At 39.9% G+C, this 11,475-nt stretch overlaps 1 pseudogene; it reads right to left on the reverse strand.

Moving 5' to 3' along the window:
* Positions 1–716: 716 nt before the first annotated feature.
* LOC112869323 (leucine carboxyl methyltransferase 1-like) lies at positions 717–1,772 on the reverse strand (annotated as a pseudogene).
* Positions 1,773–11,475: the final 9,703 nt, after the last annotated feature.

The raw sequence follows: 11,475 nt of genomic DNA on the forward strand, positions 1-11,475 counted from the left end.
ATAAAAAAATGATAGCTTTGTATAATCATTCTTTCTGAACCTACAAACATAGCTTGAAAGACTCTGTCTTGAGTAAAATATTCAATAATGAAACCAACAAAATCCACACTAGCAAAGTCAGAACATTGTTGTGATGACAGAAAATGAAAGGTGGTACAGGCTAGCAATGGAGCACGATGACAATGGTCATGTGTCTTCTGCATATTACCATGTGGCAAAAAATAGGATAAAAAATGTAATACTTTCCCCAGTATTACAGCAGTCTAACCTAAGTATGGACTAAACTGAGTTCACCAAGTCTTGTGTATGTGTGTGTGTGTGTGTGTGTGTGTGTGTGTGTGTGTACGCGTGAGTGCCTATGTGTGTGTGTGCACACACGTGTATCTCAGTTACAGAATCTCCTTAAAGATTGAAAATATAAATTACAAATATAGCACACATAATCCACAAATAGCATTAAAATGCATTGATTGAAATTTGAAGCAGCTTCATTAAGCAATTAATTTTACATAGTTTTCTTTTTTTTTTTTTAATTGGCAACTGAGATTTATTTAAAGTAAGTCAACGGGCACAGCAGGTGGTGCCTAGCCCTGGGAACTGAGATTTCTCTGGGTGTGGGATGGGACCACAGCTGGCCACCAGCCAGGAAACACAGCCTGTCAACTCTGGGAAGGTCTATGTCTTCAGCTCCAAGCTCAGCATGGGCTTCAAACAGATTAATAAGTGATTTCCTTCAAACCTATTTCATTTCCTCCTTTGGTTGCCCAACAAAGGCAGGAATGCTGCAAAAGCTGTTCGAGAAGCTCCATTTCATCCAGAAATTGAACACTCTATTCTGCTCCCTTCAGCTTGAGGCAATCTGCTGTACGGTTCCATCATGTCAACTGCTGATGCCAATTCCCACCCATTAGACAGGAGCCGTTCTTTCTGTGACTCTAATGACTTGCAGGTCTCCATTTCTGCCAGGTCACACTGTTGCCTCTGCAGTTTTCAATCATGATCTGTCCAAACCAGTCATCCATGTGTGTTCATAGTTTATGAACATGGCAGTTCCAAAACCATTGGCTGCCCACTTGAGAAACTTGGCCATCTGCTCCAGAGTCATGTAAAGCAGCACACATTCAGTTATCAGGAGTGTTGGCAATTGTGGATTCATTTTACATTTCTTTAGCTTCTCTTCCAGTTCAGGTAAGTCTCGGACATCTGCTTCAATAATGGCACATCTCTTTGAATCCAACAGGTGTCCATTGATTTGAAGTGTGCCCTCTGAATGTAGTTTCATGATGGGTTGTGATAAGAAAGGTTTGATTTGATGCTATGCTTTCTCGTGACTATCAATGGAAAATAGACTTCAAAATATTTACTTGGGAGATCTTCATCCTTTAATCTCCAGATGGTGATATCCATCCCAGCTCCAAGATTTAGAATTTAACAATGACGTTCTGTCTTCAGTAAAAATACTGACTGATGCCATGGACTTCAGCAAAATATTCTGTTAATTTCAGAGGCCTCCCTCTCTTCAAACAGTCTAACAAAATGCTGGATGTAAGGGTCATGCCAGTAGCCAATGCTTCCTGTAAACCTAAACACACTTGTTTGTTTCCTTTCTTGTGAGCTCTGCTGCTTTCAAGTAGATCTGCAAGGCCTTAAGTTTTGAATCACCTCTTACATATAGAAGCATCTTTGCAAGTGCCATGCACACCCTCATCATCTGTGTCTGTTGAGGAAGAAGAACAGGAGGTGAAAGAGGGCCTCCTCAGGCTAGTGGCCATGGGTGTGGAGGTTCTGGGGTGCTATTCCCACTGAGGATGTGGAAGTGGGATCCACAGATGCCCAGGAAGAGCAAGTCTCTGAGAAAGCAGGAGAGATGTGTACATAGTTTTCTTATTCAGATCCTGAGATAGATGATTCATGCCAACTGTCAACAAGGAAGTTAACTATTGTATGGTGAAGAGAATTGAAGTCAATTGATAAAAAGCAATCATTAGTCACTACCAGAAAGATCACTGAGAGTTCTTAACATACCTACAATCTACAGTATCAGTGTTTTCAATCTGAAAGCCTAGAAACCACATCATAAATTTATGATGGTTGTTTGTATAGTTGACCATTGAACAACACATATTTGAACTGTGCAGGTCCACTTATACATGCATTTTAAAATAAATACATTACAATACTGTAAGTGTATTTTCTTTTCCTTATGATTTTCTTGATGATATTTTCTTTTATTTAGTTTACTTTATTGTAAAAATACAGTATAGAATACATACATATACAACATATGTGTTAATCGACTATGTTATTTGTAAGGCTTTCATTCAACAGTAGGCTATTAGTAGTCAAGTTTAGAGGGAGTCAAAAGTTATAGACAGATTTTCAGCATTGTTGACCTGATCGTTGTTCAAAGGTCAATTGTAGTTCTAAAAATTCTGAAAGAAAATTCAATTAACAAATTGATTCCAACTATATATAAAAGAGGATAATACACCATAACTTGGGTTTATCCTAAGTAGCAAGATAGTTTAATATTAGAAAATCCATAAGTACAATTTATTACATTAACAGATAAAAAGAGGGGTGCCTGGGTGGCTCAGTTGGTTAAGTGTCTAACCCTTGGTTTTGATTCAGTTCATGATCTCATGGTTGGTAGGAGTGAGCCCCGCATTGGGGTTTGTGCCCGCCATTGGTGTTCTCTCTCTCCCTCTCTCTGCCCTCTCTGGGACTCTCTCTCTCTTAAAATAAATAAACTTTTAAAAAATAGATAAAAAGAGAAAAGTCAAAAAATAAAAGAAGGGCACCTGGGTGGCTCATTCAGCTAAGTGTCTGATTATTGCTCAGGTCATGATCTCTCAGTCTGTGAGTTTGAGCCCCATGTCAGGCTCTGTGCTGACAGCTCAGAGCCTGGAGCTTGCTTCGGATTCTGGGTCTCCCTCTCTCTCTGCCCCTCCCCTGCTCATGCTCTGCCTCTTTCTCTTTCAAAAACAAACATTAAAAATAATTTTAAAAAGGAGAGAGAGAGATGGAGAAAAGGTATTGATCAAATTCAACATACATTAATATAAACTATAAGTAAATGAAAAATAGAAAAAATTCTTATACAGAGAAAGAATGTGAATGAAAAATGAGGAACAAACATCATCTTAAACAGGCACTGTTAAAATCATTCATTTTAAAATCAGGAATGATAGCATGATGTTCACTTTAATTACTTTGATTTTGTGTGACATTGAAAGCTGTAGATAGTGTAAAAAATAAGAGAAAGAACTTACAGTCACAAGATCTAGAAAAGAAAAAATAAAATTTATAATTCTCAACTGATATGATGGTTAACATTTAAAACACACAAAAACCTATGGATAAATTATTAGAAAAAATAGAAGCACCTGGCAATTTGGCTGATTATAAGATTTATATATATATTTTTTTTGAGAGAGAGAAACAGAGAGACACAAAGAGAGCATGAGTCGGGGGAGAGGCAGAAAGAGAATACCAAGCAGGCTCCACACGGGGCTCGAACTCGCCAATGGTGAGATCATGACCTGAGTCAAAACCAAGAGTCGGACGCTTAACTGACTGAGGGACCCAGGTGCCCGTAAGTTTAATATATATACATATTTTAATGCTTATTTATTTATTTTTGAGAGAGAGAAAGTGTGTGAGCAGGGGTAGGGGCAGAGAGAGAGAGAGAGAGAGAGAGAGAGAGAGAGAGAGAGAATCCCAAAAAGGCTCTTCGCTGTGAGGGCAGACCCTGATACCGGGCTTGATCTCATGGAGTATGAGGTAATCATCTGAAATCAAGAGTTGGATGCTTAACCAACTGAGTGACCCAGGAGCCCCAAGATTAATATATATATTTTTGGGGGGGGGTTGGTGATGAGGTGTTTCTTTTTATGAAATTTATTGTCAAATTGGTTTCCATGCAACACCCAGTGCTCATCCCAAAAAATGCCCTCTTCAATACCCTTCACCCACCCTCCCCTCCCTCCCACCCCCCATCAACCCTCAGTTTGTTCTCAGTTTTTAACAGTCTCTTATGATTTGGCTCTCTCCCACTCTAACCTCCTTTTTTTTTTCCTTCCGCTCCCCCATGGGTTTCTGTTAAGTTTCTCAGGATCCACATAAGAGTGAAAACATATGGTATCTGTCTTTCTCTGTATGGCTTATTTCACTTAGCATAACACTCTCCAGTTCCATCCACTTTGCTACAAAGGGACATACTTCATTCTTTCTCATTGCTACCTAGTACTCCATTGTGTATATAAACCACAATTTTTTTATCCATTCATCAGTTGACGGACATTTAGGCTCTTTCCATAATTTGGCTATTGTTGAGAATGCTGCTATAAATATTGGGGTACAAGTGCCCCTATGCATCAGCACTCCTGTATCCCATGCGTGAATTCCTAGCAGTGCTGTTGCTGGGTCAGAGGGTAGGTCTATTTTTAATTTTCTGAGGAACCTCCACACTGTTTTCCAGAATGGCTGCACCAATTTGCATTCCCACCACCAGTGCAAGAGGGTTCCCATTTCTCCACATCCTCTCTAGCATCTATAGTCTCCTGATTTGTTCATTTTGGCCATTCTGACTCGCATGAGATGATATATGAATGTGTTTTTGATTTGTATTTCCCGGATGAGGAGTGACATTGAGCATCTTTTCATGTGCCTGTTGGCCATCTGGATGTCTTCTTTAGAGAAGTGTCTATTCATGTTTTCTGCCCATTTCTTCACGGGATTATTTGTTTTTCAGGTGTGGAGTTTGATGAGCTCTTTATAGATTTTGGATACTAGCCCTTTGTCCGATATCTCATTTGCAAATATCATTTCCCATTCCGTTGGTTGCCTTTTAGTTTTGTTGATTGTTTCCTTTGCTGTGCAGAAGCTTTTTATCTTCATGATGTCCCAATAGTTCATTTTTGCTTTTAATTCCCTTGCCTTTGGGGAATGTGTCAAATAAGAAATTGCTACAGCTGAGGTCAGAGAGGTCTTTTCCTGCTTTCTCCTCTAGAGTTCTGATGGTTTCCTGTCTCACACTCAGACCTTTATCCATTTTGAGTTTATTTTTGTGAATGGTGTGAGAAAGTGGTCAAGTTTCAACCTTCTGCATGTTGCTGTCCAGTTCTCCCAGCACCATTTGTTAAAGAGACTGTCTTTTTTCCATTGGATAGTCTTTCCTGCTTTGTCAAATATTAGTTGGCCATACGTTTGTGGGTCTAGTTCTGGGGTTTCTATTCTATTCCATTGGTCTATGTGTCTGTTTTTGTGCCAATACCATGCTGTCTTGATGATGACAGCTTTGTAGTAGAGGCTAAAGTCTGGGATTGTGATGCCTCCTGCTTTGGTCTTCTTCTTCAATATGACTTTGGCTATTTGGGGCCTTTTGTGGTTCCACATGAATTTTAGGGTTGCTTGTTCTAGTTTTGAGAAGAATGCTGGTGCAACTTTGATTGGGATTGCATTGAATGTGTAGATTGCTTTGGGTAGTATTGACATTTTGACAATTTTTATTCTTCCAATCCATGAGCACGGAATGTTTTTCCATTTCATTATATCTTCTTCAATTTCCTTCATAAGCCTTCTATAGTTTTCAGCATACAGATCCTTTACATCTTTGGTTAGATTTATTCCTAGGTATTTTATGCTTCTTGGTGCAATTGTGAATGGGATCAGTTTCTTTATTTGTCTTTCTGTTGCTTCATTATTAGTGTATAAGAATGCAACTGATTTCTGTACATTGATTTTGTATCCTGCAACTTTGCTGAATTCATGTCTCAGTTCTAGCAGAATTCTGGTGGAGTCTATCGGATTTTCCATGTATAATATCATGTCATCTGAAAAAAGTGAAAGCTTGACTTCATCTTTGCCAATTTTGATGCCTTTGACTTCCTTTTGTTGTCTGATTGCTGATGCTAGAACTTCCAACGCTATGTTAAACAACAGCGGTGAGAGTGGACATCCCTGTTGTGTTCCTGTTCTCAGGGAAAAAGCTCTGAGTTTTTCCCCATTGAGGATGATGTTAGCTGTGGGCTGTTCATAAATGGCTTTTATGATCTTTAAGTATGTTCCTTCTATCCCGACTGTCTCGAGGGTTTTTATTAAGAAAGGTTGCTGGGGGCGCCTGGGTGGCACAGTCGGTTAAGCGCCCGACTTCAGCCAGGTCACGATCTCGCGGTCCGTGAGTTCGAGCCCCGCGTCAGGCTCTGGGCTGATGGCTCGGAGCCTGGAGCCTGTTTCCGATTCTGTGTCTCCCTCTCTCTCTGCCCCTCCCCCGTTCATGCTCTGTCTCTCTCTGTCCCAAAAAAAATAAATAAAACGTTGAAAAAAAAAATTTAAAAAAAAAAAAAAAAAGAAAGGTTGCTGAATTTTGTCAAATGCTTTTTCTGCATTGATTGACAGGATCATATGGTTCTTATCTTTTCTTTTATTAATGTGATGTATCACGTTGATTGATTTGTGAATGTTGAACCAGCCCTGCAGCCCAGGAATGAATCCCACTTGATCATGGTGAATAATTCTTTTTATATGCTGTTGACTTCTATTTGCTAGTATCTTATTGAGAATTTTTGCATCCGTATTCATCAGGGATATTGGTCTGTAGTTCTCTTCTTTTTTTACTGGGTCTCTGTCTGGTTTAGGAATCAAAGTAATGCTGGCTTCATAGAATGAGTCTGGAAGTTTTCCTTCCCCCTTTTTTTTTTTGGAACAGCTTGAGAAGGATAGGTATCATCTCTGCTTTAAACGTCTGGTAGAACTCCCCTGGGAAGCCATCTGGTCCTGGACTCTTATTTGTTGGGAGATTTTTGATAACTGATTCAATTTCTTCACTGGTTATGGGTCTGTTCAAGCTTTCTATTCCTCCTGATTGAGTTTTGGAAGTGTGTGGGTATTTAGGAACTTGTCCATTTCTTCCAGGTTGTCCAGTGTTTTGACATATAATTTTTCATAGTATTCTCTGATAATTGCTTGTATCTCTGAGGGATTGGTTGTAATAATTCCATTTTCATTCATGATTTTATCTATTTGGGTCATCTCCCTTTTCTTTTTGAGAAGTCTGGCTAGAGGTCTATCAATTTTGTTTATTTTTTCAAAAAACCAACTCTTGGTTTCGTTGATCTGCTCTACAGATTTTTAGATTCTATATTGTTTATTTCTGCTCTGATCTTTATTATTTCTCTCCTTCTGCTGGGTTTAGGCTGCCTTTGCTGTTCTGCTTCTATTTCCTTTAGGTGTGCTCTTAGATTTTGTATTTGGGATTTTTCTTGTTTCTTGAGATAGGCCTGGATTGCAATGTATTTTCCTCTCAGGACTGCCTTCGCTGCATCCCAAAGCGTTTGGATTGTTGTATTTTCATTTTCGTTTGTTTCCATATATTTTTTAATTTCTTCTCTGATTGCCTGGTTGACCCATTCATTCTTTAGTAGGGTGTTCCTTAACCTCCATGCTTTTGGAGGTTTTCCAGACTTTTTCCTGTGTTGATTTCAAGCTTCATATCATTGTGGTCTGAAAGTGTGCATGGTATGATCTCAATTCTTGTATACTTATGAAGGGCTGTTTTGTGACCCAGTATGTGATCTATCTTGGAGAATGTTGCATGTGCACTCGAGAAGAAAGTATATTCTGTTGCTTTGGGATGCAGAGTTCTAAATATATCTGTCAAGTCCATCTGATCCAATGTATCATTCAGGGCCCTCGTTTCTTTATTGACCATGTGTCTAGATGATCTATCCATTGTTGTAAGTGGGGTATTAAAGTCCCCTGCAATTACCACATTCTTATCAATAATGTTGCTTATGTTTATGAGTAATTGTTTTATATATCTGGGGGCTCCCATATTCGGCGCATAGACATTTATAATTGTTAGCTCTTCCTGATGGATAGACCCTGTAATTATTATATAGTGATCTTCTTCATCTCTTGTTACAACTTTTAATTTAAAGTCTAGTTTGTCTGATATAAGAATGGCTACTCCAGATTTCTTTTGACTCCCAGTAGCATGATAAATAGTTCTCCATCCCCTCACTTTCAATCTGAAGGTGTCCTCAGGTCTAAAATGAGTCTCTTGTAGACAGCAAATAGATGGGTCTTGTTTTTTTATATTGTGATACCCTATGTCTTTTGGTTGGCGCATTTAGCCCATTTACATTCAGTGTTATTATAGAAATATATGGGTTCAGAGTCATTGTGTTGTCTGTAGGTTTCATGCTTGTAGTGATGTCTCTGGTAGTTTGTCTCACAGGATCCCCCTTAGGATCTCTTGTAGGGCTGGTTTAGTGGTGATGAATTCCTTCAGTTTTTTTGTTTGGGAAGACCTTTATCTCTCCTTCTATTCTAAATGACAGACTTGCTGGATAAAGGATTCTCGGCTGCATATTTTTTCTGTTCATCATATTGAAGATTTCCTGCCATTCCTTTCTGGACTCCCAAGTTTCAGTAGAGAGATCTGTCACGAGTCTTATTGGTCCTTTTTATATGTTAGAGCATGTTTATCCCTAGCTGCTTTCAGAATTTTCTCTTTATCCTTGTATTTTGCCAGTTTCACTATGATATGTCGTGCAGAAGATCAATTCAAGTTACTGAAGGGAGTTCTCTGTGCCTCTTGGATTTCAATGTCTTTTTCCTTCCCCATATCAGGGAAGTTCTCAGCTACGATTTCTTCAAGTACCCCTTCAGCACCTTTCCCTCTCTCTTCCTCCTCTGGAATACCAATTATACGTAGATTATTTCTCTTTAGTGCATCACTTAGTTCTCTAATTTTCCCCTCATACTCCTGGATTTTTTTATCTCTCTTTTTCTCAGCTTCTTCTTTTTCCATAATTCTATCTTCTAATTCACCTATTCTCTCCTCTGCCTATTCAATCCGAGCTGTGGTCATCTCCATTTTATTTTGCAGCTCATTATTAGCATTTTTTAGCTCCTCCTGGCTCTTCCTTAGTCCCTTGATCTCTGTAGCAATAGAGTCTCTGCTGTCCTCTATACTGTTTTCACGCCCAGCAATTAATTTTGTGACTATTATTCTAAATTCACTTTCTGTTATATTGTTTAAATAGGTTTTGATCAGTTCGTTAGATGTTGCTATTTCCTGGAGAGTCTTTTGAGGGGAATTCTTCCATTTCGTCATTTTGGATACTTCCTGGAGTGGTGTGGAACTGCAGGGCACTTCCCCTGTGCTGACTTGAATAACTTGCATTGGTGGGCGGGGCCGCAGTCAGACCTGATGTCTGCTCCTAGCCCACTGCTGGGGCCACTGTCAGACAGGTGTGTACCTTCTCTTCCCCTCTCCTAGGGTTGGGATTCACTGTGAGGTGGTGTGGCCCGTCTGGGCTACTTGCACACTGCCAGGCTTGTGGTGCTGGGGATCTGGCATATTAGCTGCAGTGGATAGGCAAGGTGCACAGGGGTGGGAGGGGCAGGCTCAGCTTGCTTATGCTTTGGTGATCTGCTTCGGGAGGGAGTCCGACCTGCCAGAGGGATGGATCCGCAGAAGCACAGCATTGGGTGTTGGTGCAGTGCAAGCAAGTTCCCTGGCAGGAACTGGTTCCTTTTGGGATTTTGGCTGGGGGATGGGCGAGGGTGATGGCGCTGGCGAGCGCCTTTGTTCCCTGCCAAGCTGAGCTCTGTCATTCATCTGGGACTCAACAATTCTCCCTCCCGTTGTCCTCCAGCCCTCCCAGTCTCCGAGCAAAGCTGTTAGCTTATAACCTTCCAGATGTTAAGTCCCGCTTGCGGTCGGAGCACACTCCATCCCGCCCCTCCGCTTTTGCAAGCCAGACTCGGGGGCTCTGCTTGGCCGGTGGGTTGCCCCTCTGCCCCGGCTCTCTCCTGCCAGTCCGTGTAGCGCATACCCCCTCTCTGCCCTTTCTACCCTCTTCCGTGGGCCTCTCGTCTATGCTTGGCTCTGGAGAATCCATTCTGCTACTCTTCTGGCGGTTTTTTGGGTTATTTAGGCAGGTGTGAGTGGAATCTAAGTGATCAGCAGGATGCGGTGAGGCCAGCATCCTCCTACGCCGCCATCTTCCCCCGATTCCAAGGTTAATATATTTTAAAAGTCAGTTGTTATTTTCATTGTACTATCATCAAGCAACTGGAAAATGTAATTAAAGGGAAGACACCATTGTAAATCAGAGAATACCAAGTACTAGGAATAAATATAAGAAAAGAAATGCAACACCCCTAGAAAGTCAGAAAGCTTATTAAAATATATATTAAAAGACTTAAGTAAATAGACCAGATTCATGAGTAGCAAAACTCAATATTACAAAGATGGCAGTTTTTTCCAAAACAATCTATAGATTCAAAGCGATTTCAACCAAAACACAATAGGAATTTTATGGCACTGGAGAAAATCATTGTGTACATTGGAGAGGAAAAGGCAATAACCTGGGCACTTCTCAAAAAGAAAATCATGGACCAGGGACTTTCTCTAATAAATACCAGCAATTATACAAAATGACAAAAATTAAGAGAGGCCACAAAGATAGACAAAGTGACTAATAGACTAGGACTGTGAGCTCAGAATAGACCCACGTGTATATGTAACTTTGGTATTTCAGTGTGTATAAAATCAGTTCTAAAACATTTGAGCCCCGCATCAGGCTCCGTGCTGACTGCTCGGAGCCTGGAGCCTGCTTCAGATTCTGTGTCTCCCTCTTTCTCTGCCCCTCCCCCACTCATGCTCTGTCTCTCTCTCTCTCTCAAAAATAAATAAACATTAAAAAAAAATTAAAAAAAAAAGAAAACATGTCAGACTAAACAGCTTTAAAAAAATAAAAGCAAGCAAGCAAGCAAAGACTATGTGATTCTACTTATATGAGGTACGCAGAGTGACCAAGTTCATAGAGACAGAAAGCAGCATGGTAGTTATTAATCTGCTATTTTGGGACAAATAAATGCCCTTTTCCCTGGCCTCTTATTATATTTGTTGGAGATTAATGAAGTTGGAAAAAAAGAAAAACCATATTAAATAAGTGTTTATTATGAACACAACCTTCAAAATACTTGCAGTAATGTGATTTGTGTGTGTGCTTGTGTGTGTATGTATACACCTACATATAATACACAAACTTACAAATACCAAATTTCATTTTTAAAAGCTGGGTAATGGGAGTGAGAACAAAAATGAGCAAAACAGTTTTGGGGACATCTGTGTTTTCATTCTGGGAAACTCTGTAGGAACATGAGCAATAAGAGATTCAAGTTAGCATTCAAGACCAACAGACAACATTTTTTACAGCTTTGTGACAGATATTGGTCAACCACGAAAGCAGTATCCCCCAGACAGCACATTCCACAGACAGGATAGCTATGACAAAAATGAACTACAACTTTAAAACCACCAATAAGAAACCAAGAAGAAGCCACTGTTTTTAGCCAAGTATCCTGAAATGACAGCATGATTAATTGATCACAAACTACAGCATGTTGGAAGCAAGCTACTGTATAAGGAAACCTGCTTTATGAAATATAAGCATAACA

The sequence above is a fragment of the Puma concolor genome, chromosome A3, assembly GCF_028749965.1.
Source record: "Puma concolor isolate L17-30 chromosome A3, mPumCon1.1.hap2, whole genome shotgun sequence".
Lineage (NCBI taxonomy): Eukaryota > Metazoa > Chordata > Mammalia > Carnivora > Felidae > Puma > Puma concolor.